The sequence below is a fragment of the Triticum dicoccoides genome, chromosome 1A (assembly GCF_002162155.2).
Source record: "Triticum dicoccoides isolate Atlit2015 ecotype Zavitan chromosome 1A, WEW_v2.0, whole genome shotgun sequence".
Taxonomy (NCBI): Eukaryota; Viridiplantae; Streptophyta; class Magnoliopsida; order Poales; family Poaceae; genus Triticum; species Triticum dicoccoides.
The window spans coordinates 8,544,781-8,572,188 of record NC_041380.1 but is presented as its reverse complement, the minus strand read 5'-3'; the positions used below and the strand labels follow the sequence as shown (position 1 = coordinate 8,572,188).

The following is a 27,408-nucleotide window of genomic DNA, read 5'->3' as shown; positions in this document are numbered from 1 at the left end:
GATTATTTTTGGTGCTTGTTATCTTTGCGGCCTCCTGTAGTCACTAGTCAGTGCTCTGCTTCTATTGCATTGGTTGTAGAGCTCCATAAAGTCCCTCTCACAGCTGCGGTGGGAAGCTGCCGCCGGTGACCATCACCACCGGGAGCCCTGTTTCTATGCTAACAGCTAGTTAACGTGAGACTGTATCATTCTTTATTCAGTTAATTAATCCGAAGTGGAATGGTGTTGTTGTTGAGAGCTGCAGCCAGAACTGACCTGAATGTTGGGCACAAGACACATTCCAAGAGCCACCCGTTTGCTACACCTATTTAGCATTTGTCTGTCTATTGTAAGACCTGAATGGGTCATTATTACATTGGACGTTGTCTACTCTTTGTCATGCAGTTGTCGTCACCCAACTACAAAGCTATTCATAGTATCTTTTTTCCCAGTAAACCATATTGCCACTTGTATGCAAGTAGCTCTACTATGTCACACAATTTTTGTTGCGTACTCACATGAAAAAGAAATGATAACGGCTCTTGAATGCATGATTAACAGTTAAAACATGTCACATGCTTACCTGGATGTAAAAAGATCCTAACAAAGACTGCAGTATATATATGTCAGGCCTATATATACTCGATCACCTGACTTGCCTTAGCTAGAATGCAAAAATGACTGTTATACGAGAAGTTTTGAAATTATTTTATGCTCCATTCCGTCTCTGTCAATCTGTTTGAAATATTGAAGGAAAACAAAAGATCATGGTAAGAATGTGATTATATATGTATAGCTTCACTGAACAAAATGTGTGTTTGTAAACTAGCCAGCAGTTATCCGTAAAAGCCGCCCCATCCACCCCTAGCCGCCCCTCCTCCCAACCCTAGCCACCCCTCCTCCTCACCCCCCCCCCTCTTTCCTTCCTCGCCGCCGCCGGGCAAGCCCGGGGCGCCGAGGATGGTGGCGGCGGGGCCTCGGTTGCCCTGCCTCTGCGTGGGGAACCCCGGATCTGGAGCGGTGGCTCCATTGGCAAGGCACGGCTTGCTAGCAGCCGTGCGGGCGGTGGATCTGGCGTCCCGGCCGCGCGGGCGGCGGGATCCGGTGGTCGTTGGCGGCCTACGGCGGCTTCTGCGACGGTCGGTGCGATCTGGCGCCTCATCTCCTCCCCTGTTCGGCGTGCGGGCCAGCCTGGTCGGGCCGTGCTTCCTCTTGGTCGCCGGTTCGGTACAGGAGGCGCTGCTGGTGGCGGAGATCTAGTTCAGCAAAATCCCTGGCCGGCTGTGGGAGTCCTGGATTAGGGGGTCTCCAGACAGCCGGACTATCTCCATTGGTCGGACTGTTAGACTATGAAGATACAAGATTGAAGACTTCGTCTCGTGTCCGGATGGGACTCTACTTGGCGTGAAAGGCAAGCTAGGCAATACGTGTATGGATGTCTCCTCCTTTGTAACCGACCTTGTGTAACCCTAACCCTCTCCGGTGTCTATATAAACCGAAGGGTTTTAGTCTGTAGGACAACAATCACAACATACAATCATACCATAGGCTAGCTTCTAGGGTTTAGCCTCTCTGATCTCGTGGTAGATCTACTCTTGTAACATCCATATTTTCAATATTAATCAAGCAGGACGTAGGGTTTTCCCTCCATCAAGAGGGCCCGAACCTGGGTAAAACTTCGTGTCCCTTGCCTCCTGTTACCATCCGGCCCAAACGCACAGTTCGGGACCCCCTACCCGAGATCCGCCGGTTTTGACATCGACATTGGTGCTTTCATTGAGAGTTCCGCTGTGTCGTCGCCACAAGGAAGGATGTCTCGTCCTGTCTTTAAAGACGACATTATCGCTGAAGGAGCTCTGGCTATCGGCCAAACTCTCCGGCTAGGTGGTTTTCTTATGACCGCCTGTTCGGCCGCTGCGCCGATGATGACTTCTCGGGTACATGAAGCTCAAAATGCCCGGGCCCAACGAAATCATCACTCTTGTTAGTAATCCGGACATAGCACTCCGCGCCGAAAATAAGACAGCTGCACTGGCCCTTGAGGCACTATCCGAAGCCCTAGCGGCCGAAGAACTAACTGCGCTGCGCTCCACGGTGAACAGGGACGACGTGATACTCGATAAAAGATCCAAGTCCACCTCCTTTAAGCCGGCGGACGAAATAGTCAAATTACAAGTCCATCCAACGGACCCTACAAAACAACTTTCATCGGGGCACAATTAAACCCTGATGTTGAGGCCACACTGCGAGAGTTCCTACGCGAGAACTGGGACATTTTTGCCTGGCACCCTTCAGACATGCCAGGAATCCCACGCAGGCTGGCTGAACACAGCCTAAATATCCTAAAAGGATTCAAGCCAGTCAAGCAGGCTCTTCGACGTTTCTCCGAGCCTAAAAGACAAGCCATGGGAGAGGAACTAGCCAAGCTATTGGAGGCCGGATTCATCAGAGACATAAAACATCTGGACTGGCTAGCAAACCCGGTGATGGTGCCAAAGAAGGACAAATCCTGGCGCTTGTGCGTCGATTTTAAGGACCTTAATAAGGCCTGCCCAAAGGATCCCTTCCCCCTCCCCCGCATCGATCAAATCATCGATGCTATCGCAGGACACGATTCATTGTGTTTCCTCAACGCATACTCCGGCTACCATCAAATCAAAATGGCAGAGCCAGACCAAGCCGCAACGGCATTCATCACACCATACGGCCCATTCTGCTTCAACACAATGCCCTTCGGGCTAAAAAACGATGGTGCAACATATCAGCGCATGATTCAGACATGCCTGGCAAACCAGATCGGCAAAACAGTGGAGGCATACATGGATGATGTGGTCGTTAAAACCAAGCATGTCGACACCCTAGTAGACGACCTGAGGGTCACATTCGACAACCTCCGAACATATAACATCAAGCTCAATCCGGAAAAATGCGTTTTCGGCGTACCAGCAGGAAAGCTCCTGGGATTCATCGTCTCCAGTAGAGGTATTGAAGCTAATCCGGCCAAAATCCGAGCGTTGTCACAGTTGGCTACCCCAACTGACCTCAAACAAATACAAAAATTAACTGGATGCGTGGCGGCTCTAAGCCGCTTTATCTCCCGCTTGGGAGAAAAGGCATTACCTCTTTATCGCCTCCTACGGCGCACCGAACACTTCGAGTGGACGGACGCCGCCACGGCCGGACTGAACGAAATAAAAGCCATATTGGCAACAAACCCAGTCCTGGCCGCGCCAAACACTGGCGAACCAATGCTATTATACATTGCGGCAACTCATCAAGTAGTAAGCGCAGTGCTTGTCATCCAGCGAGAAGCAGGCGAACACAAATTTCCCCTTCAAAAGCCGGTTTACTACGTGTCCACAGTCCTTACCCCATGCAAATCAGGGTATCCGCATTATCAAAAGATAGCGTACGCGGTATTTATGGCATCCTGGAAGCTGCGACACTACTTTCAAGAGTGTTCGATAACGGTAGCCTCGGAAGTACCACTTAACGATATTATAAACAACCGCGACGCGACGGGCCGGATTGCCAAATGGGCCATTGAGCTCCTCCCATTCGACATAACTTACAAACCACGGCGAGCTATTAAATCGCAAGTTTTGGCTGACTTCGTCGCTGAATGGACGGAAGCCGAACTCCCTAAAGAGTACGGCACATATTCAAACTGGATCATGCACTTCGACGGCTCCAAAATGTTGGCTGGTCTGGGGGCTGGTGTCGTTTTGACGTCCCCAACAGGAGACACCATTCAATACGTACTGCAGATAATGTATACAGACTCCAACAACGCAGCCGAATATGAGGCCCTTCTTTATGGTCTCCGGATGGCAGTATCCATGGGCATTCAACGCCTAGAGGTGCACGGGGATTCAAACCTGGCGATATCCCAAATAAATGGAGACTTTGATGCCAAGGATCCAAAAATGGCCGCTTATCGCAATGCCGTCCTAAAAATGTCAGCTCGGTTCGAAGGGCTCGAATTTCACCATGTGGCTCGGGAAAACAATCAGGCGACAGATATCCTCGCCCGCATTGGCGCCAAACGCGACGCGGTCCCTCCCAACATTTTTCTAGAAAGGATTTTCAAGCCATCCGTAGCATGGGAAGGGGACGCCGGTAACAACAGTCCGGACCCGGCCAAAATACCCGATACCGAACTCCCTGACACAATCGGAGGCTTCGCCACCGAAATAACACAATCAGCCCACGAAGTAATGGCCATTATTGCCCCGTGGATAGAACCATTCCTGGCCTACTTAACTAGACAGGAACTCCCGGAGGACCAAAATGAGGCACGCTGCATAGTGCGGCGATCAAAGGCCTACAGGGTCCACGAGGGAGAATTGTACAAAAAAAGCGCTACCGGAGTCCTTCAACGGTGCATCTCCGAAGAGGAAGGACGGAACCTTTTGGCAGAAATTCATGCCGGACTCGGCGGTCATCATGCCACAGCCCGGGCTCTTGTGAGCAAGGCCTTCCGTACAAGATTTTATTGGCCAATGGCCCGGGCAGACGCACAGGACTTAGTCCAGCGTTGCGCCGGGTGCCAGCTCTTTGCAAATCAAAGCCATATGCCACCCACCGCCCTCCGAACAATCCCCATTACATGGACCTTTGCGGTCTGGGGGCTTGACATGGTTGGACCCCTTAAAGGTGGAACCCACAAGAAAAAATACTTATTGGTCATGGTGGATAAATTTACCAAATGGATAGAGGCCAAACCGGTTAAAACAGCCGAATCCGAACCGGTGATAGATTTCATATCCAGGGTTGTACATCGCTATGGCGTCCCCCACAACATCATCACTAATAACGACACGAACTTCACGGCCGATGAGGTAAAACTCTGGTGCAGCAAAATGGGCATCAAGCTCGATTATGCTTCAGTCTACCACCCACAAACCAACGGTCAAGTTGAACGAGCAAATGGTCTTATAATGAGCGGCATTAAACCCAGACTAGTGCGCTCCTTAATAGAGCCTGACACGCACTGGGTAGAGGAGCTCGACTCCGTACTCTGGGGGCTGCGGACCACGCCGAATCGTAGTACCGGATATACACCATTTTTATGGTGTACGGCGCAGAGGCAGTCCTGCCCTGTGATATAATTCATGACTCACCTCGAGTGCGCATGTACGAAAAAAGACAAGCCGAGCTCGATCGGCAGGACAGTCTGGACACCTTAGAGGAATAGCGCGACGTAGCGAAAGCCCGTTCCGCATTTTACCAGCAACAGGCTCGCAGATACCAAAGCAAAGAAGTACGAGCGAAAACTTATAACGTTGGCGAACTAGTTCTCCGGCTGCCGGATAAGAAAAAGAACAAGCTAGAGCCCAAATGGGAAGGTCCCTTCATCATCAACCAAGTTCTAACCGGCGGAGCGTACCGACTACGGGATGCATCGACTAGTCGACTCGAGCTGGACCCATGGAACGCAGCCAGGCTCCGAAGATTCTACGCCTAGAACCGGACTTTGTGCCTCACTTGTACATTACAGAGGTGCTAGCCGCACTATCTACACCTGGGGGCTTCTTTCACAGAAGCTTAAATTATTTACCTGGGCATCACGCCCAACACATGCGTTCTACTTCCGCATGTATCTTTTTTCACCATTATATGCATCGATATGACTTAAGTTTTGGCCAAGATGGATTGCCTGGCTCTTGTATTTATGCCCTACGTTCCCATTAATTCGGCTAGGGCATAAGGGGAGCACATCTGTGATTGTTACCGCCAGGTCAGCCGGACGTGTACCTCAGACTGGGTGAAGTCGGAAGCTAGCGTTCTTAAGAGAATATTCGGTCGGTGAACAAAAGATGACTTTTATTTATTAACCATATCTACTCCCAGACGTTTTTACTGCGCTTCTTGTCGCAGCCCAGACATGCACTTTAGGGCATGCCTACCCAGGGAAAGGAACCCTTAACGGAACTATTCTCTCTGGAAGATGTTTCTTACTACCCATGTAATATAACATCACTAGTTGGGCACTTGTCTGATAAAGCACTAATGACCCCTACGCCTGGTCTCCACGCATGCCCCGGTTCTTATATAACCGAGAGGGTATTCGGATACACTCCGGACTGTCGGGTCCCGAGGTTGAAGCGAAAAGGTCCGCCACGACAAACGATCTACAATCCGGCTAGAAGACATCATATATGACACTTTACAATTACATAGTCAATTTGATTGGTTGAATTCCTCTTCAATGCCCTCCAATAGGCTGTCTAATCTACAGTCCTGTTGGGAATACTTTGCGGCCAATTCTACTTGGCCGTACACTAAATTAACAGGGATCTCCTTGCCGTCGGGCCCAACAGGTCCGACTTCGGCCATGTGGTTTGGGTCAGCCTTCGTGTACCGTGTCTTCACCATTGCCCAAGCCTCCCTGGCGCCCTGACGGCAGGCCGATATCTTCCATAATCGGAAACGCCGCCGTGCTCCCTTCAGCATTTCTGCAAGCTCTCCAAGGCCTTCGGGCATGGAGACGGACGGCCACAAGGCCTGGGCAATGCCTTGCTTCACCTGCCGAACTCGTTCGTGCAACTGTGCGAGCTCGGGAAGAAGATCACCCGTTGAACTAGGCATCTCCTCGGCAGGACGTCCTATTAGCATACCTACATACATAACTCTGTCAGCCAGCTTCCTCGCCGAACTATTTTTCAAAGTACGTTCAAGCACTTACTAAATATGCCGCGTCGAAGCCGCCGATTCTCCTTAACAGAATCTGACAGTTGGGCATGAACATGTTTTAGTTCCACGCCCAGCTTGGTGTTGGCATCTTGGAGATCATTCTTCTCCTGCCTCACCCTCGTTAGCATGCTCTCACCAGCCTTTAGCTGGCGTATGAGCTGCTGCTTATCCGGATTCACTCTAGCGTCATCTAGAATTTTATCATCAGATTTGCATATAAAGCCGCACTCTAATATGATACTTATCATTTGACGGATATGTTATCAGCGGGGGTCTCTTTGGGCTCCCCTCGGCGGATAGTGCGGCCTGAGGTTGGGCTTTGCACTCTTCCAGCTCCTGGGACAGTTGAGTATTCTTTTCTGTAAGAACCTACATAACAAATGATCCTTAAATCAGTTATCCTAATTGTTTCAAGTCTCAGGGGCTACTGATATATATAATCATCAAATTTTCTCACCCGTATGTCTTTTACATACTGCTCCGTCGCTCTGGCTAGACCATTTTGAGCGGCATGGAGGTGCGCATCTCCCGAGTTGAAGGCATCCAAAGCCTCTTGGGAGAAACAAGCGTCACAAAGAACAGTCCGGCGACTCCTATGGTTCATGGCACTTTCCACCTCGGAATGGGTGGCGGACAGTCTATCCGTATCCTCTGTCGGAGGAGCACCCGGTGCACTCCTTGTACTCGTTCCCACCCCTGAGTCCGGCCTTGGAGCCTGGCTTGTGGAGGCGCGGTTGGTAGCCTCTCCGGGTATAGTCCGGCGAGCGCTCTTTCTCATGAAAAGAAGGCATGGGTGTTAATATGCCTTTGTAAATAATGTCTTGCAATAAAGACGGTGCGCTATACCGCTGCGCCGGTGCCTCAATCCGTACTGCGGATCTTTTCAGCCTGCCTGGCCTAGCGGCCCCTTGTTGGCTAGTTGCCATAGGCTCGGCCTTCTGCCCCGAGGACCTCCCCTGCAAAACACGACTTATACGGCAATAAAAAAGAGCACAAGGACGGATCCCTTTTTAAGTGATGGGACTTCGGTCTCAGTCACCTGTGAGGCTGGAACTAGCCCAGGGTAATCGGCCGTAATGGCCACCAAGGTATTGTCATTACTCCCTTGGTAAAATACCCCGTCGATCAGCTCCACGGATATGTCCGGATCCTCCTGGGAGGCCGGGTCAAGGGACCGTCCAGGGTCCTCGGGCTGTGGAGGAGGGTTGTTTATCTCCTTTACTGCCTGGCGCAGCTCCTGCGATGAAATCGCTAGAATGAATACTTAAACTACGGGAATACGAAATGGATGGGCAAGAAAAAATCTCCGCTTACCCAGCTCGGAGGATTGTACATGGAGAATCCGCCCTGTGGGTTGACACGGAGAAATTCCTCCTCTTCTTCCTTGTACAAAGTGGATAAGATCTTTATTAGATCAGCAGCCGATCCCGGCCTTTGCAGCCGTGGCGGGTGGCGTCATCCTCCCTGTTGAAGTCCCACATGGGGTGGCCTCTATACTGGAGCGGCTGCACCCCCCGCATAATGCATATAGCCATGACCTCGATCATGGTCAATCCAGATCGAGCTAAAGAGCTTATCCAGCTCATCAGATAAAGAATGTCCCGGTCGTCTTCCTCCAGGGGGCTCCATGGACGCCAACTCTGGCACTTCTTCAAAGGGGCGTCGTCAAACTCAGGAAGGCCGATCCGAATAGGGTCCGGAAGGGGGACATCTTCTATATAAAACCATTCTGAAGGCCAGTCTTCAGACGTCTTCTTCGGGGTCCCGGATAGGTATCCGGTCCCAGCGATACGCCACACTTCGGCTCCGCCCACTTGATATATTGATCCCTTCTTAGAACGGGGCACAAGGCAGAACAACTTCTTCCACAGAGCAAAATGAGCCTCACAGCCCAAAAATAACTCACAAAGGGCTACGAATCCCGCGATATGCAGCAGGGAGGCAGGCGTAAGGTTGTGCAGCTGGAGGCCATAGAACTCCAGAAGCCCTCGGATAAACGGATGGATTGGGAATCCGAGCCCTCTTACCAGATAAGGGACAAGGCATACCCGCTCTCCCTTGGAGGGATTGGGACGGCTCTCCGCTTGCTCTCCGCCATTATAAGTGGCAAGCCCGGCTCAAACCGGGACCAGGTACGCTGGGGGAAGAAATCCCTTGGACTGAAGCATCACCAATTTGCTGTGCGGGATGGAACATCTCTCCCAATCTCTAGGCTTGGAACAAGGGGTGCGAGAGGAGGAGCTGCGTCAACCGGCCATGGTGGAATGGATCTCTGTCGGGTAAGCTCTGATGAAGACTCGGCAAGGGGGGATGATGTGATTTGGATCTGAATCCTCGTCTTTTTAGATAGGCGGCTCATTTACATAACTAGGGGGGTAAATGTGAAAGCACCCTGGCTCTTCACATTCGCTCGACACGTGGAAAGTGGCCATTATTGGCGTAGAAGCCAAGAAGTACAAACCATCACAAGGAACCGGACATTATTTCGACAGGTTCACAGAATTTGAAGAAGAACCCGCCTTGCAATGCCGAAGATAATACTGCGCGCCGGACTCGTCGTCATTGAAGCCTGGTTCGGGGGCTACTGTGGGAGTCCTAGATTAGGGGGTCTCCGGACAGCCGGACTATCTCCATTGGCCGGACTGTTAGACTATGAAGATACAAGATTGAAGACTTCGTCTCGTGTCCGGATGGGACTCTACTTGGCGTGGAAGGCAAGCTAGGCAATACGTGTATGGATGTCTCCTCCTTTGTAACCGACCTTGTGTAACCCTAACCCTCTCCAGTGTCTATATAAACCGAAGGGTTTTAGTCCGTAGGACAACAATCACAACATACAATCATACCATAGGCTAGCTTCTAGGGTTTAGCCTCTCTGATCTTGTGGTAGATCTACTCTTGTAACACCCATATCTTCAATATTAATCAAGCAGGACGTAGGGTTTTACCTCCATCAAGAGGGCCCGAACCTGGGTAAAACTTCGTGTTCCTTGCCTCCTGTTACCATCCGGCCCAGACGCACAGTTCGGGACCCCCTACCCGAGATCCGCCGGTTTTGACGCCGACACCGGCCATGACTGGCCCTGCCGACGGTGATGCCTGAGGGCGCCATTCCCCTCAGGCATTTTATATCCACTAGCTTTTTGTAGGATAAATTGAACATTTTTAATATACAATGATCCATTTTATATATAATGAACTTTTTTAGTTATACACAATGACCATTACTTTAATATGCACTGAACACTTTTTAGTACAAACTTAACCTCTTTTAAGATATGATGAACTTTCTTTAATATATGGTGAACATTTTTATAATATACAATAAATTGTTTTAAAACTCATATTGAACAGTTGATTGTGCATTCAATAAATGTTCATGGAGTAGAAAATATTCATGATATTCAAAATTGGTTTGCAGATTCACATAATGTTCGCCGATTAAAAAGAATATGTTCACAAATTTCCGAAATATTCATAATTTGAAAACGATTTAGGAATTATAAAAAAGAAAAAGGGAAGGAAATGAAGAAAAAATAAAAAGAATTTTGAGAAACAAACTATAGTACCTATTGCATGTCGAGAGTGGACTTACAACTAGGAGAAAAAAATCTATGGCCCTAGTTGTGAGTCAAGGTTGGAGTAACAATTGGAACAAGTACACAAAACTACGATGCCCGTTGTGAGTCGAGGGTGAACTTGAAACTGGGATTGAAACAAATGGACCAGTTGTCAGTCAGAGGCTAGACTTGCAACTGGGATAATAACAAAACCATGACCCAAGTTACGAGTCAAGGGTGGACCTGCAACCGAGATGAAAAAAACTATGTCCTGGTTGCGAGTCAGGATGAACTTGCAACTGGGACAACTACACAAAACTACAATGCCAGCTGCAAGTCGAGGGTGCACTTGCAACTGGCAAAATAAATGACTCAGTTGCGAGTCAGAGGGGCGACTTGCAATAGGGACAACAACAAAACTATAGGCCTAGTTGCGAGTCGAGGATGGACTTGGAACGGAGACAACTACAAAACTAAGAGCCGAGTTGCGAGTCAAGGGTGGACTTGCAATCAGGATGAAAAAAACTATGTCCTAGTTGCGAGTCAGGATGGACTTTCAACTGGGACAACTACACAAAACTACAATGCTAGCTGCAAGTCGAGGGTGCACTTGCAACTGGCAAAATAAACGACCCAGTTGCGAGTCAGAGGGTCGACTTGCAACAGGGACAACAACAAAACTACAGGCCCAGTTGCGAGTCGAGGATGGACTTGCAACGGAGACAACTACAAAACTAAGGGCCGAGTTGCGAGTCAAGGGTGGACTTGCAACCGGGATGAAACAAACAACATGGCTAGTTGCGAGTCAAGAGTGGATCTGCAACTGGGACAACTGCACAAAACTATGATGTGTGTTGTGAGTTGAGGATGGACTTGCAACCGGGATGAAAACAAAAGGCCCAGTTGCGAGTCTGAGGTTGGACTTGCAATTGGGACAACAACAAAACCTTGGCCCAGGTTGCGAGTCGAGGTGGACTTGCAACTGGTATGAAAACAAACAATGGCCTAGTCACGAGTCGAGGATTGACTTGCAACCGGGACAACTACACAAAACTACAATGCCAGTTGCGAGTTGAGGGTGCACTTGCAACTGGCAAAATAAAAGTCCTAGTTGTGAGTCGGAGAACCAGGGAAAATAACAAAACTATGGGCCGAGTTGCGAGTCGAGAGTGGACTTGCAACCGGGACAACTATAAAACTGCAACCCTAGTTGCGAGTCAAGGGTGTATTTGTTGGAAATATGCTCTAGAGGCAATAATAAATTAGTTATTATTATTATATTTCATTGTTCATGATAGTCGTTTATTATCCATGCTAGAATTGTATTGATAGGAAACTTAGATACATGTGTGGATACATAGACAACACCATGTCCCTAGTAAGCCTCTAGTTGACTAGCTCGTTGATCAATAGATGGTTACGGTTTCCTGACCATGGACATTGGATGTCATTGATAATGGGATCACATCATTAGGAGAATGATGTGATGGACAAGACCCAATCCTAAGCCTAGCACAAGATCGTGTAGTTCGTTTGCTAAAGCTTTTCTAATGTCAAGTATCATTTCCTTAGACCATGAGATTGTGCAACTCCCGGATACCGTAGAAGTGCTTTGGGTGTGCCAAACGTCACAACATAACTGGGTGGCTATAAAGGTACACTACAGGTATCTCCGAAAGTGTCTGTTGGGTTGGCACGAATCGAGACTGGGATTTGTCACTCCGTGTAAACGGAGAGGTATCTCTAGGCCCCCTCGGTAGGACATCATCATAATGTGCACAATGTGACCAAGGAGTTGATCACGGGATGATGTGTTACGGAACGAGTAAAGGGACTTGCCGGTAACGAGATTGAACAAGGTATCGGGATACCGACGATCGAATCTCGGGCAAGTATTGTACCACTAGACAAAGGGAATTGTATACGGGATTGATTGAATCCTTGACATCGTGGTTCATCTGATGAGATCATCGTGGAGCATGTGGGATCCAACATGGGTATCCAGATCCCGCTGTTGGTTATTGGCCGGAGAGGTGTCTCGGCCATGTCTGCATGGTTCCCGAACCCGTAAGGTCTACACACTTAAGGTTCGATGACGCTAGGGTTATAGGGAATAGATATACGTGGTTACCGAATGTTGTTCGGAGTCCCGGATGAGATCCCGGACATCACGAGGAGTTCCGGAATGGTCCGGAGGTAAATATTTATATATGGGAAGTCCTGTTTTGGTCACCGGAAAAGTTTCGGGTGCTATCGGTAACATACCGGGACCACCGGGAGGGTCCCAGGGGTCCACCAGGTGGGGCTACCTGCCCCAGAGGGCTGCGTGGGTCAAGTGTGAGAAGGGACCAGCCCCAGGTGGGCTGGTGCGCCCCCCCACCAGGGCCCAAGGGGAAGAGAGAAGGGAAAAGGGGGAAACCCTAGGCTCAGATGGGCCTAAGGCCCACCTAGTGGTGCGCCCCCCTCTCCCCCCTTGGCCGCCCCCCTAGATGGGATCTAGGGCTGGCCGCCACCCCTAGGGGTGGAAACCTAGGTGGGGGCACAGCCCCTCCCTTTCCCCTATATATAGTGGGGTTTTGGGCTGCCATACAGAGGAGAACATCTCCTTCTTGGCACAACCCTACCCCTCTCCCTCCTCGTCTCTTGCGGTGCTTAGCGAAGCCCTGCTGGAGTACCACGCTCCTCCACCACCACCACGCCGTCGTGATGCTGCTGGACGGAGTCTTCCCCAACCTCTCCTTCTCCCCTTGCTGGATCAAGGCGTAGGAGACGTCACCGGGCTGTACATGTGTTGAACGCGGAGGTGTCGTCCGTTCGGCACTAGGATCATCGGTGATTTGGATCACGACGAGTACGACTCCATAAACCCCATTCACTTGAACGCTTCCGCTTAGCGATCTACAAGGGTATGTAGATGCACTCTCCTTCCCTCGTTGCTAGACTTCTCCATAGATTAATCTTGGTGATACGTAGAAAATTTTGAATTTCTGCTACGTTCCCCAACAGTGACATCATGAGCTAGGTCTATGCGTAGTTTCTATGCACGAGTAGAACACAAGTTGTTGTGGGCGTCGATTTTGTCAACTTGCTTGCCGTTACTAGTATTATCTTGATTTGGCGGCATCGTGGGATGAAGCGGCCCGGACCTACCTTACACTTACTCTTATGTGAGACTGGTTCCACCGACTGACATGAACTAGTTGCATAAGGTGGCTAGCGGGTGTCTGTCTCTCCCACTTTAGTTGGATCGGATTCGATGAAAAGGGTCCTTATGAAGGGTAAATAGAAATTGGCATATCACGTTGTGGTTTTCGCGTAGGTAAGAAACGTTCTTGCTAGAAACCTATAGCAGCCACGTAAAAACTTGCAACAAACAATTAGAGGACGTCTAACTTGTTTTTGCAGCATATGCCTTGTGATGTGATATGGCCAAAAGGATGTGATGAATGATATATGTGATGTATGAGATTGATCATGTTCTTGTAATAGGAATCACGACTTGCATGTCGATGAGTATGACAACCGGCAGGAGCCATAGGAGTTGTCTTAATTTATTTATGACCTGCGTGTCAACATAAACATCATGTAATTACTTTACTTTATTACTAAAGCGTTAGCCATAGTAGTAGAACTAATAGATGATGAGACAACTTCAAGAAGACACGGTGATGGAGATCATGATGATGGAGATCATGGTGTCATGCCGGTGACAACGATGATCATGGAGCCCCGAAGATGGAGATCAAAAGGAGCAAAATGATATTGGCCATATCATGTCACTATTTGATTGCATGTGATGTTTATCATGTTTTACATCTTATTTGCTTGGAAAGACGGTAGCTTAAATAAGATGATCCCTCACTAAAATTTCAAGAAAAGTGTTCCCTCTAACTGTGCACCATTGCGAAGGTCCGTTGTTTCGAAGCACCACGTGATGTTCGGGTGTGATTGATTCTAACGTTCAAATACAATGGGTGTAAGCCAGATTTACACACGCAATACACTTAGGTTGACTTGACGAGCCTAGCATGTACAGACATGGCCTCGGAACACGGAAGACCGAAAGGTCGAGCATGAGTCGTATAGAAGATACGATCAACATGAAGATGTTCACCGATGTTGACTAGTCCGTCTCACGTGATGATCGGACACGGCCTAGTTGACTCGGATCATGTTTCACTTAGATGACTAGAGGGATGTCTATCTGAGTGGGAGTTCATTAGATGAACTCAATTATCATGAACATAGTCTGAATTGTCTTCGCAAATATGTTGTAGATAAATAGCTCATGTTGTAGCTCCCTGTTTCAATACGTTCCTAGAGAAACAATAAGTTGAAAGATATTGTAAGCAATGATGCGGACTAGGTCCGTAGTCCGAGGAGTGTCCTCACTGCTACACAGAAGGCTTACGTCTTTGATGCACCGCTCGATGTGCAAACCCCTACAACGTCGTCTGTGGATGTTGTGAACACCTGACAGACACATCCTGATGACTACTTGATAGTTTAGTGCACCATACTTTACGGCTTAGAATCGGGATTCCAATGACGTTTTGAACGCCATAGAACATATGAGATGTTCCAAGAGCTGAAATTGGGATTTCAGGCTCATGCCCGTGTTGAGAGGTGTGAGACCTCTGACAAGTTCTTTTGCCAACAAGATGGAGGAGAATAGCTCAGCTAGTGAGCATGTGCTCAGAATGTCTGGGTGCTACAATCACTTAAATCAAGTGGCAGTTAAACTTCCAGATAAGATAGTGATAGATAGAGTTTTCTAGCCACTATCACTAAGCTACTAGATCTTCATGATGAACTATGACATGCAAGGGATGGAGTTGATCCCGGAGCTGTTCGCGGTGCTTAAGACCGCAAAAGGTAGAAATCAAGAAGGAGCATCAAGTGTTGATGGTTTAACAAGACCACTGGTTTCAAGAAGGGCAAGGGCTAGAAGGGAAACTTCATGGATGGCAAACCAGTTGCCGCTCTAGTGAAGGAACCCAAGGTTGAACCCAAACCCAAGACTAAGTGCTTCTATTGTAAGGGGAACGGTCACTGGTAGCGGAATTACCCCAAATGCATGGTAGATAAGAAGGCTGGCAACTTCAAAGTATATATGTGTTATTAATGTGTACCTCACTAGTACTCCTGGTAGCACCTGAGTATTGGATACCGGTTTAGTTACTATTATTGGTGACTTGAAGCAAAAGCTATGGACTAAATGGAGACTGGCTGAGGGCGAGGTGACGATGTGTGTTGGAAGTGTTTCCAAAGTTGATGAGATCACCATCGCATGCTCCATCTGCCTTCGGGATTAGTATTGAACCTAGATAAGTGTTATCAGGTGTCTACATTGAGCATGAATATGATTAGATCATGTTCATTGCAATACGGTCATTCATTTAAGTTAGAGAATAATGGTTATTCTGTTTACATGAATGATACCTTTCATGGTCATGCACCCTATGTGAATGGTTCATTGAATATCGGTCGTGGTGATACACATGTTCACGCCAAAAGATGTAGAGTTAATAATGATAGTACCACTTTCTTGTGGCACTGCCGCTTAGGTCATATTGGCGTAAGATGCATGAAGAAACTCCATATCGATGGATGTTTGGAGTCACTTGATTTTGAATCGCTTGACACATGCGAGCCATGCCTCATGGGCAGGATGACTAAGACCCCGTTTTCAGGTACAATGAAACGGGCAAGTGACTTGTTGGAAATCATACATGTTGATGCATGTGATCCAATGAGAATTGAAGCGTGCGGTGGATATCGCTATTTTCTCATCTTCACTAACGATTTGAGTAGATATAGGTATATTTACTTAATGAAGCACAAGTCTGAAACGTTTGAAAAGTTCAAGCGATTTCAGAGTGAAGTTAAGAATCATCATAACAAAAAAAGATCATGTTCCTACGATCTGATCGAAAGGGGATTTTCTGAGTTATGAGTTTGGCAATCACTTAAGACATTGTGGAATTGTTTCACAGTTGAAGCCACCTGGAACACCACAGGGTAATGGTGTGTCCGGGAGTCTTAATCAAACCTTATGAGATATGGTGCGATCTATGATGTCTCTTACCGATCTACCGTTTTCATTTTGAGGTTATGCGTTAGAGACAGCTGCATTCACTTTAGACAGGACACCATCTAAGTCCCTTGAGACGATGTCGTATGAACATTGGTTTGGCAAGAAACCAAAGTTGTCGTTTCTTAATGCTTAAGGCTTCAGCCAGAGAAGCTCGAACCCAAAGCGGACAAACACATCTTCATAGGATACCCAAAGGTGACAGTAGGGTATACCTTCTATCTCAGATCCGAGGGCAAATTGTTTGTCGCTAAGAATGGGTCCTTTCTCGAGAAGAAGTTTCTCTTGAAAGAATTGAGTGGGAGGACGATAGAACTTGATGAGGTTGTCGAACCTTTATTTCAACCAGAGAATGATGCAACACAGAAAGATGTTTTTTGTGGCACCTACGTCTGTTGAATAGGAAGTTAATGATGGTGATCATGAAGCTTCAGATCAAGTTGCTATCGAACCTCGTAGGTCGACAAGGATATGTACTACTCCTAAGTGGTACGGTAATCCTGTCTTAGATATCATGTTGTTAGACAACAATGAACCTACGAGCTATGGAGAAGCGATGGTGGGCCCGTATTCCGACAAATGGTTAGAAGCCATGAAATCCGAGATAGGATCCATATATCAAAGTATGGACTTTGGTGGACTTGCCCGATGATCGGCAAGCCATTGAGATAAATGGATCTTTAAGAAGAAGACGGACGTGGGCGGTAATGTTACCGTCTATGAAGCTCGACTTGTGGGAAAGAGTCTTTTCACAAGTTCAAGGAGTTGACTACGATGAGAATTTCTCACCCGTAGCGATGCTTAAGTCCGTCAGAATCATGTTAACATTAGCTGTATTTTTCGGTTATGAAATTTGACAGATGGATGTCAAAGCAAGTTTTCTTACCAGTTTTCGTAAGAAAAAGGTTGTATGTGATACAATAAAAGGTTTTGTCGATCCTAAGGATGCTAAAAGGTATGCTGGCTCTAGCGATCCTTCTATGGACTAGAGCAAGCATCTCGGAATCGGAATATATGCTTTGATGGAGTGATCAGAGCTTTTAGGTTTATACAATGTTTGCTAGAAACTTGTATTTACAAGAAAGTGAGTGGGAGCACTACAACATTTCTGATAAGTATATGTGGATGACATATTGTTGATCCGAAATAATGTAGAATTTCTGGAAAGCATAAATGGTTGTTCGAAGAGTATTTTTCAAAGGAAGACCTGGATAAAGCTGCTTACATACTGGGCATCAAGATCTATAGAGATAGATCAAGACGCCTGATGATACTTTCAAAGAACGCACACCTTGACATGTTTTTGAAGGATTTCAAAATAGATCAGTCAAAGAAGGGGTTCTTACCTGAGTTGTAAGGTGTGAAGTTGAGTAAGACTCAAAGCTTGACCACGGCAGAAGAAAGAGGAAGGACGAAGGTCGTCCCCTATGCTCTTGTCATAGGCTCTATACGGTATGCCATGCTGAGTACCGCACCTGATGTGTGCCTTGCCACATGTCTGGCAAGAAGGTACAAAGGTGATCTAGGACTGGACCACCAGATAGCGGTCAAAATTATCCTTAGAGAAATAAGGAAATGTTTCTCGGTTATGGAGGTGATAAAGAGTTCGACGTAAAGAGTTATGTCGATGCAAGCTTAACACCTATCCGGATAGCTCTGAGTAGAGATACTGGATACGTATAATGGATCAATAATTTGGAATAGCTCCAAGTGGAACGTGGTAGCAGCATCTACGATATAAAGTTTTGCGAAATACATAGGGATCTGAATATGGCAAGACCCATTGACTACAACCTCTCTCACAAGCATAACATGATCAAACCCAGAACTCTTTGAGTGTTTATCACATAGTGATGTGAACTAGATTATTGAGTCTAGTAGACTCTTGGATGTTGGTCACATGGCGATGTGACCTGTGAGTGTTAATCACATGGCGATGTGAACTAGATTATTGACTCTAGTGCAAGTGGGAGACTGTTGGAAATATGCTCTAGAGGCAATAATAAATTAGTTATTATTATTATTATATTTCATTGTTCATGATAATCGTTTATTATCCATGCTAGAATTGTATTGATAGGAAACTCAGATACATGTGTGGATACATAGACAACACCATGTCCCTAGTAAGCCTCTAGTTGACTAGCTCATTGATCAATAGATGGTTACAATTTCCTGACCATGGACATTGGATGTCGTTGATAACGGGATCACATCATTAGGAGAATGATGTGATGGACAAGACCCAATCCTAAGCCTAGCACAAGATCGTGTAGTTCGTTTGCTAAAGCTTTTCTAATGTCAAGTATCATTTCCTTAGACCATGAGATTGTGCAACTCCCGGATACCGTAGGAGTGCTTTGGGTGTGCCAAACGTCACAACGTAACTGGGTGGCTATAAAGGTACACTACAGGTATCTCCGAAAGTGTCTGTTGGGTTGGCACGAATCGAGACTGGGATTTGTCACTCCGTGTAAACGGAGAGGTATCTCTGGGCCCCCTCGGTAGGACATTATCATAATGTGCACAATGTGACCAAGGAGTTGATCATGGGATGATGTGTTACAGAACGAGTAAAGAGACTTGCCGGTAACGAGATTGAACAAGGTATCGAGATACCGACGATCGAATCTCGGGCAAGTATCGTACCGCTAGACAAAGGGAATTGTATACGGGGTTGATTGAATCCTTGACATCGTGGTTCATCCGATGAGATCATCGTGGAGCATGTGGGAGCCAACATGGGTATCGAGATCCTGCTGTTGGTTATTGGCCGGAGAGGTGTCTTGGTCATGTCTGCATGGTTCCCGAACCCGTAAGGTCTACACACTTAAGGTTCGATGACGCTAGGGTTATAGGGAATAGATATACGTTGTTACCGAATGTTGTTCGGAGTCCCGGATGAGATCCCGGACATCACAAGGAGTTTCGTAAAGGTCCGGAGGTAAAGATTTATATATGCGAAGTCCTGTTTTGGTCACCGGAAAAGTTTCGAGTGCTATCGGTAACGTACCGGGACCACTGGGAGGGTGCCGGGGGTCCACCAGGTGGGGCTACCTGCCCCAGAGGGCTGCGTGGGCCCAGTGTGAGTGGGGACCAGCCCCAGGTGGGCTGGTGCGCCTCCCCACCAGGGCCCAAGGCGAAGAGAGAAGGGAAAAGGGGGAAACCCTAGGCTCAGATGGGCCTAAGGCCCACCTAGTGGTGCGCCCCCTCTCCCTCCTTGGCCGCCCCTCCTAGATGGGATCTAGGGCTGGCCGCCACCCCTAGGGGTGGAAACCTAGGTGGGGGCGCAGCCCCTCCCTTTCCCTTATATATAGTGGGGTTTTGGGCTGCCATACAGAGGAGAACATCTCCTTCTTGGCGCAGCCCTACCCCTCTCCCTCCTCATCTCTTGCGGTGCTTAGCGAAGCCCTGCTGGAGTACCACACTCCTCCACCACCACCACGTCGTCGTGCTGCTGCTGGACGGAGTCTTCCCCAACCTCTCCTTCTCCCCTTGCTGGATCAAGGCGTAGGAGACGTCACCGGGCTGTACGTGTGTTGAACGCGGAGGTGCCGTCCGTTCGGCACTAGGATCATCGGTGATTTGGATCACGACGAGTATGACTCCATCAACCCCGTTCACTTGAACGCTTCCGCTTAGCGATCTACAAGGGTATGTAGATGCACTCTCCTTCCCTCGTTGCTAGACTTCTCCATAGATTAATCTTGGTGATGCGTAGAAAATTTTGAATTTCTCTACGTTCCCCAACAATATTTGCAACTGGGGTGAAACAAACAAAATGATCAGCTGTGAGTCAAGGGCAGACTTGCAACTGGGACAACTACACAAAACTATTATGCGAGTTGTGAGTCTAAGGTGTACTTGCATTTGGGATGAAAATATACAGCCTAGTTGCGAGTCGGAGGCTGGACTTGCAACTGGGATAAGAACAAAACCATGCCAAAGTTGCGAGTCAAGGATGGACTTGCAACTGGGATGAAAACAAACTATGGTCTAGTTGCAAGTCAAGGACAGACTTGCAAAGGGGACAACTACACAATACTACGGTGCCATCTACGAGTCGAGGGTGCATGGCAAAACAAACAACCCAGTTGCGCATCGAAGGGTGGACTTGCAGCAGCGACAACAACAAAACTATGGGCCCAATTGCGATTTGAGAGTGGACTTGCAACAGAGACAATTACAAAACTACAAGCCTAGTTGCGAATCAAGGGTGGACTTGCAACTGGGATGAAACAAAGAATATGCCTAGTTGAAAATCAAGGGCAGACTTGCAACTGGGATAACTACACAAAGGTATGATACTATTTGCGAATCGAGGGTGGACTTGCATCTGGGACAAATAACAAACTACAAGCCCAGTTGCGAGTCGAGCGTGGATTTGCAACCGGGATAAAAACAAAACACATGCCTAGTTGCAAGTCGATGGTGGACTTGCAACTAGGACAACTATGAGCTAGTTGTGAGTCAAGGGCGGACTTGCAACTGACACAACTATGAATCTACGAGCCCAGTTACGATTAAAGGGTGCAATTGGGTTGAAACAAATCCCGGACCTAGTCGTGATTCAAGGGTAGAGTTGCAATTAAAAGAAAAAACAAAAACATAGAGTCCAGTTGCAAGTCAAGGATTGGTTGTCAACTCGGACAACTACGAACCTAGTTGCGAGTAGAGGGTGGACTTGCAATTGGGACAACACGAAACTATGAACCCAGTTGCGAGTCAAGGTTCGACCAAGGGTGGACCTGCAACTGGGATGAAAAACTAAAAACAGTCTGAGTGCGAGTCAAGGATGAGCCTGCAACTGAGATGGAACAAACTATGGGCCTAGTTGCGAGTCGATGGTGCACTTGCAACTAGAGGTGGAGTTGCAACTAGGGAAAAATGGTTGACCTCCCAGTTGCGTGTTGAGAATGGACTTGCAAATGGGAAAAAATGGTTCGGGCCCAATACAACCCAATAAGGATGGCGCAAAGGGCAAACTCTCGCGTTAGCCACGTCGGATTAGCTACGAGACAAAGGGTTCGCTTCGTCGAGAATAAACAGAAAATTACAGAGAAAAGGATTGGCCAGCGGCCCCCAGTCACCATCCCTCGATTCCTCTCCCTCTCCCTTGTCTACCCGCCGCCGCCGCCGCCGCGCCGCCCACGACCTCCCCAACCGCTGACATTCCCACCCCTTACCTTCTCCTTGCCTCACCCCTCCCCCCTCGCACCAGATCGAGCGGCAGGATCCGGCACGCCCACGGCGCTGTTTACCGTTCAGGACGCCATGGACAAAGTGCTCTGGCCCTGGTGCTGCATCCATGGACAAGGTGCTCTCCTCATCTCTCTTCTCTATCTGTGCGTGTGTTGAATTTGATTCGATTTGGAGTTGGTGCTGTGCTTGTGAAACTCCTTCTCTTCTCTACTGTAGGAGGACATCTCTCTCTGTCTCTCTGTGCTGAATCAAGTTGCAGCTGCTGCAACCTCAATGCCCCAGCAAGCAGCACCAACCCTAGCCCTTGCTTCAATGACGACCCAGCAGGCAGGAGGTGCAGCACAAGTACGAATCCTTCCTCTACTATTCATCTCTGGTTTTCTACATCCCCTCTCGCTTTATATATCTTCTCTGGAAATAGTCCCTGTTTTGGAAATTGACTCTCTCTTTCTCTCTCTCTAGCATTTGTTTCTTCTCTTTTGTGTTTGACCACTGTTTGGGCTTCCGAATGGAGGATTGCTATTAGAATCTCAGTTGGTTGTTAGGTTGCCTTGAAATGTGATTACAAAGTACACATGAGTACCATGACAAAAGAAAAGGTCGATGGAGCCAGCCAATCATTTGTTTCGTTCCTTCCTGCTCTGTTTTCTAAAAAGGTGGACATATTGAATTTTCTTCCAAATTATTTCGCAGGCTCTACTGGCAATATTTGATAGCCCTCTAACTAAGGCTGGGAGGTTACAAGATGTTTATGTAATGTAAGGACTGAAAAGGGTGTGTTATTTGAGGTCAAGCCGAATGTTCGCTTGCTACGCACACCCAAACGTTTTTGTGGCTTGATGTGTAAGTTACGAATAGCAAAAGAGTGTAAACATTGTGCATCTTTCTATCCTGAAATTGTGCTGAAGTGCAAGTAATTTATATGACATTGCAGCACTGTTATTGCAAAAGTTGAGCATTACTGCTGTTGGGAAGCATGAGAAGCTTCACCCGCAAAAACAAAAAGGGAAGCATGAGAAGCTGCTTAATCTTATTAAAAATCCTGTTACCCGGTATCTACTTGTTGGCTCACGGAAGATTGGTGAGAATTTCTACTGTATGATATTAGTAAAAGTAAAATATTTACCTGTTGGCTCACGGAAGCTGATAGATATCTATTTGCTGCCTAGGCCTTTCATATAGCGCGGATAAGTCAGTTAAACTGAATGACTATGTTGCCGAATGCAGTGATGATGAAGCCCTTGTGTTTGTGGTGAGTAAAAACTGAGATATTTTGTAGCTTTGTCCCATCCTCTGTTACCGTCTGGTGCCTAAATCCATCTCGTCTGTACAATGTTCCAGGTTGGTGCCATGGCTCATGGAAAGATTGACAATGAATACATAGACGAGCACATATGGAGTAAGTAATCATATATGATCTTTTCATGTGAAAAGAGTATCGTGTCCTGAGAACTACCTAATACATTTTAGGGTTTTTCCGTATTTTCTCTTCTCATTGAGAGGTGCTTCGGTACACCTCCCTTCAAAACATTGAAAAGGGTATCATTATCCATCCACATAAGTCAGAAAGTTAATCTCCTAAATCTCGATTAAAATGTAATTAACGAGGGCTTAATTCTGGTGAAAATTTATGGTCTAATTGGGTACGTACAGCCCAAACAGAACCCCAATTAGTTCGCTGTTCCAAAAAGAACAGCTCCGCTGGTCGTGCGCTCAGCCCCTTTGCGGCTTGCACGCGAGCCTCCACATGAAGGAGCACGTCTTCCTCTCCTGCCGTAGGTGAGGCCGCATCTTGAGTGATGGGGGGCTGACAGGGTACACGACCACGTGTAGTGGCATTCAGGAGATGTCCTCGCCCCAATCACACCAACAAATTCCAGCGGCAGCGGCATAAGAAATTAGGGATTAGAAAACAAAAACCGTAAACAAGAAGAGACGGCAACCGAACAAGTCGAGGGCCTGGATGGCTACTCACGAGCGCTAATTTCTTGTGGGGCTTTTTAACACGTAAATTATCGCTATCACCCTTTTTAAGTAAGTGGTATGTTCTAATCTAGGCCAATGATTTACCTCGAAAGTAGTAACCTTTTGATAGGGGGGGGGGGGTGCCGAAGCATTCCCTCTTCACATAAATGTAATTTTGCTGTTGCTTGAATCTGTTAGAATAATAGTGTAATAGTGTACGATTATACCCAGGGTGCACAATGTAAAATAGATACTTCGAGCATACTGTTAGTTGCAGCCAGCAAAGAATAATTAAAATGAGATGCACTCAATTCGGCTTGTCAATTTTTTCCCTGCTCAGGATAGACAGCTTCGTGGAGGTTCACCCTCTTCTTCTATTCTCCTGCTCTACTGCCACTAGGATTACTCCATTAGTGATTATTGGTTCTAGCAAAAAACAGCAGCTTCGCAAATTATATCATCGGGAATTGCTGGTATCCTAGGAATCCAATGGTACAGGTTGGGTTAAAGATGACGCTAAAAAATTTATGAACGCTGCATAGATTTGTTTTTCTTGTGCTGTCATAGGAAATTGACATGTAGCAAAATATGGATGTGGAAGTGGGAATTCTAAATGCTTGAGTTGTTTGAACCATTCTATTTGTGCGTTGAGCAACTTATAATTAATTAATACATACATGTAGGACGAGGAGGTCGAGCAGTCAGTGGTGTCTTCGTCATCGCCGGCTGCGCTGGTATGTTGTTCTCTTTTCCCTGCTCCGCCGCCTAGGCCACTCCACCATCACGGGATACGAGTATGGCGTTGCCATGGCTGGGTTGAGGATGATTAGTTCATCCCCAACGCGTCGCCGTGTGTCCATCCGACGAACAAGAGAGCTGTCAACAGAAGAAGCACGACTCATGTACCTTCAGGCTCTTCTCTTCTTGGTTCAAGATCTTCAGAATCTTTATTTATTTTTAGGTGCTCACTGTACCTTCATGCTCTTTGACGGAACCTCTTTGCAAGGAAGTGTGCGAGTAGTGAGAAATTTTAAATCAGTGAGCAAAATTTCTCATATGTACTCACTGTAAGTGTTCACTACATCTTTAACTGTTCATAGAAAGGTGGTTAGATCTGGCATAAATAGTATTCATTGCAAGATTACATGAAGTACTAATATTCCAATATGCCACATTTCTTGCTTAATGGTGCCCACTAATAGGAAATAAAGAGTAATGTATGTAGTATTACTTGGTAGTGGTTTACTCTGCTTTTCCAGGAAAATAGTGTTATCTATGTATGTATGTATGTATGTATGTATGTATTACTCCCTCCGTTCCTAAATATAAGTCTTTCTAGAGATTCTAACAAGTGACTACATACATAGAAAAATGAGTGAATCTACACCCTAAAATATGTCTATATACATCCGTATGTTGTTGTCCATTTGAAATGTCTAAAAAGACTTATATTTAGGAATAGAGGGAGTACTTGGTAGTGGTTTACTCTGCTTTTCCAGGTTGCAAAAAGGCAATACTTGTCTGTGCTACTTGCAGTTTACTCCGCTCATTCTACGGGTACTAATAGGACCCATTAGTACATTCAGGTTGGATGGCAAGAGGACTAGAGGATGCCTCAGGCGAGGGTGTCCAGCAAGCACTGTTAAAGATATTCGAAGGAACTGTAATTGCCCATGCTGTTTAGAAGAGTGGGAGTTTTACAGTGTGCAGACGTGACTAATCTGACATATTTTTCTGCTTCATAGATTCTGAACTCGCATGTATCATATTATGTCTGTTTGTTTCTAAACAAGAACAATTTCACATTTGCATTGTTAGGTGATCAGTGTGCCAAGAAAAAGAAGTCGAGATATCATATCCCATGGTTAATGTCGAGGTAGTTGTTTTTAGAACTTCTGATTAGCACTGGCTGCTGAAACCTGCTACATAGCCGTAGATCAGTAACCTTTCAGCAGTCTAGCACCAAAAGTTCCAAATTATTTCATGGTGCTATGACTTTCAGTCTTCATTCTATATGTGTTGAGGGACACAGCCAACTGAACATCAAAGATTGATGCCCTTGTTTCACAAGCAGTTGGCCCTAGGTACTAAATATATATATACTTTAAATTTGTAATAAACACCTTCCATTACAATGATGATTGGTGCATACGCAAGCACTCTATTGTTAGATGCATATTAATTTGTTTTTCCAGGTTGATATAAAAGTATACTCTTAATTTGTAGATGCGCCTTCTCTGACGTGGGGAAGATTTATGTCAGAAACTTGCATAGACAGATCATTGATGGGTGCATATTATTATTGTACACACAAGCAACCTTAGTTGAATAGTTCATTGATGGGTGGGGAGGGCAGGTCTGCAAGGTGTTGGGAAACCCTTTTCTTGATGTGAACAATATGGTATGGTATTGTTCTTAATTGTCAATCAATCCAGGATTCAACCTTGTTTGCAAATTCAAGTGTTTGGTTTGAACGATGACACAAATCCCATGCAAGGAACATGTTAATATAGTTTTGTGCAACATATATTTTTCATCATAGCAATGGAAAACTGACTCGTGTGCAAGTGCCCTTCTAATTGGTGCTCTATGTATGTTCTCATTTGGTTCAGGTTGATTTTTGTGTATTCCAAGTTCTACAACTATCAAGTCCGTTAGATTTTGGGGGTCTGTAAATTTATTTTGTTGCCCACTTGATGATTATTTGAAACCTTTTGGTTGCCTAGTGTGGATGAGAGAAGCATGTATGCCTGTAATTCATGATCTTTAGCTGATTTTAAAACTTTGTACATGTACAGTGTACACTCATGTAATAGTTATTTGTCTCTCATCATCGACTCCTTGAAAAATGATCATCCGCTTGAAGTAACTATTGTGCCAAGTATGGTATGTACCAAGATGTTTGTTTTCATGCAAATGCCATAATTGGAGCGATGCACTTTGGTTATACCTATATAATGCCTTGAATGCCACACATTCAAGCTGTGCTGTTATCAATTGCATGAGCCATTGCTCACTATTCTTCCACATACCTATGAGAGTTTAATTCAGAAAGGGAAGAAGCCGGGTTCCCTTCAATTGTTGGGTACATAGACATTCAGTGCTATCTGGCATGTGAGTTTTATTTTCCCTCTCCTCCTGTATAATTAATAATTTCTGTTCACTGTATATGAGACTTGTCCGCAAGTGCTATTCAATCCATGCTTGCTAGCAGATATCGTGTGGTGATTCAGGTTGGATATGTACTGATGTTTGAAAATAAATCCTGAATGTTGTAACTGGTGCTTGTAATGGTATTTCGTTTTCGTACTATGCAAGCCTCAGGATGTTAATCAAAATAACCTTCATGCCAATTGAAATACAGGTCGATGGAGCTAGCCAGTAACCTAATAGGTGACTTCTTAATGCCGACTATTGCTAGATTCCTTCACTGCTGTTGGAAAATGGAGCTTCATATTCTATCTGAAATTTTTTAGGTCTCATGGTTAATGTTTCAACATATCTGCCATCCTTTTTTTTGCATGGCATATCTGCCATCCTTGTGTACTTGCATTTGCTTACTGGTTAAAGGCATTATACATTTATACTATTTTATCTATCTTTTTTTGTAGGGATTACATGATCTACAAGCCAAAGACTCTGAAATACACGAACATGATGATGATTATGATAGAGGTAGTACAGCGGCAAGCACCAACCAGTGTGCGGCAAAAACATAAAGCCGAGAAGCAACACCTGCTGATGTTCTTTCTTATGGGATCAGCAAATAACCTGCAATGAAGGATTCTAAGGATAATTTGCTTGCTATGGTTGCCACTAAAAATCCTCACTGTAATTATCTTTCGGCTTATAATTATGTCTGTCATTTCTAAAGTCATGTTGTGACTGCAATGAAGGTCTCCTATAAATGTC

General features: G+C 46.3%; 1 long non-coding RNA gene and 1 pseudogene across 1 annotated transcript; both read left to right on the top strand.

The window, feature by feature from the left end:
• Window positions 1-22,115: 22,115 nt before the first annotated feature.
• On the top strand, window positions 22,116-24,336 carry LOC119349617 (annotated as a pseudogene).
• A 158-nt stretch (window positions 24,337-24,494) lies between these two features.
• Window positions 24,495-26,252, top strand: LOC119358018. Its single transcript, XR_005172230.1, has 3 exons — window positions 24,495-24,797; window positions 24,965-25,372; window positions 25,723-26,252. It is a non-coding gene; the product is annotated as an uncharacterized LOC119358018 (long non-coding RNA).
• The last annotated feature ends 1,156 nt before the right edge of the window (window positions 26,253-27,408 follow it).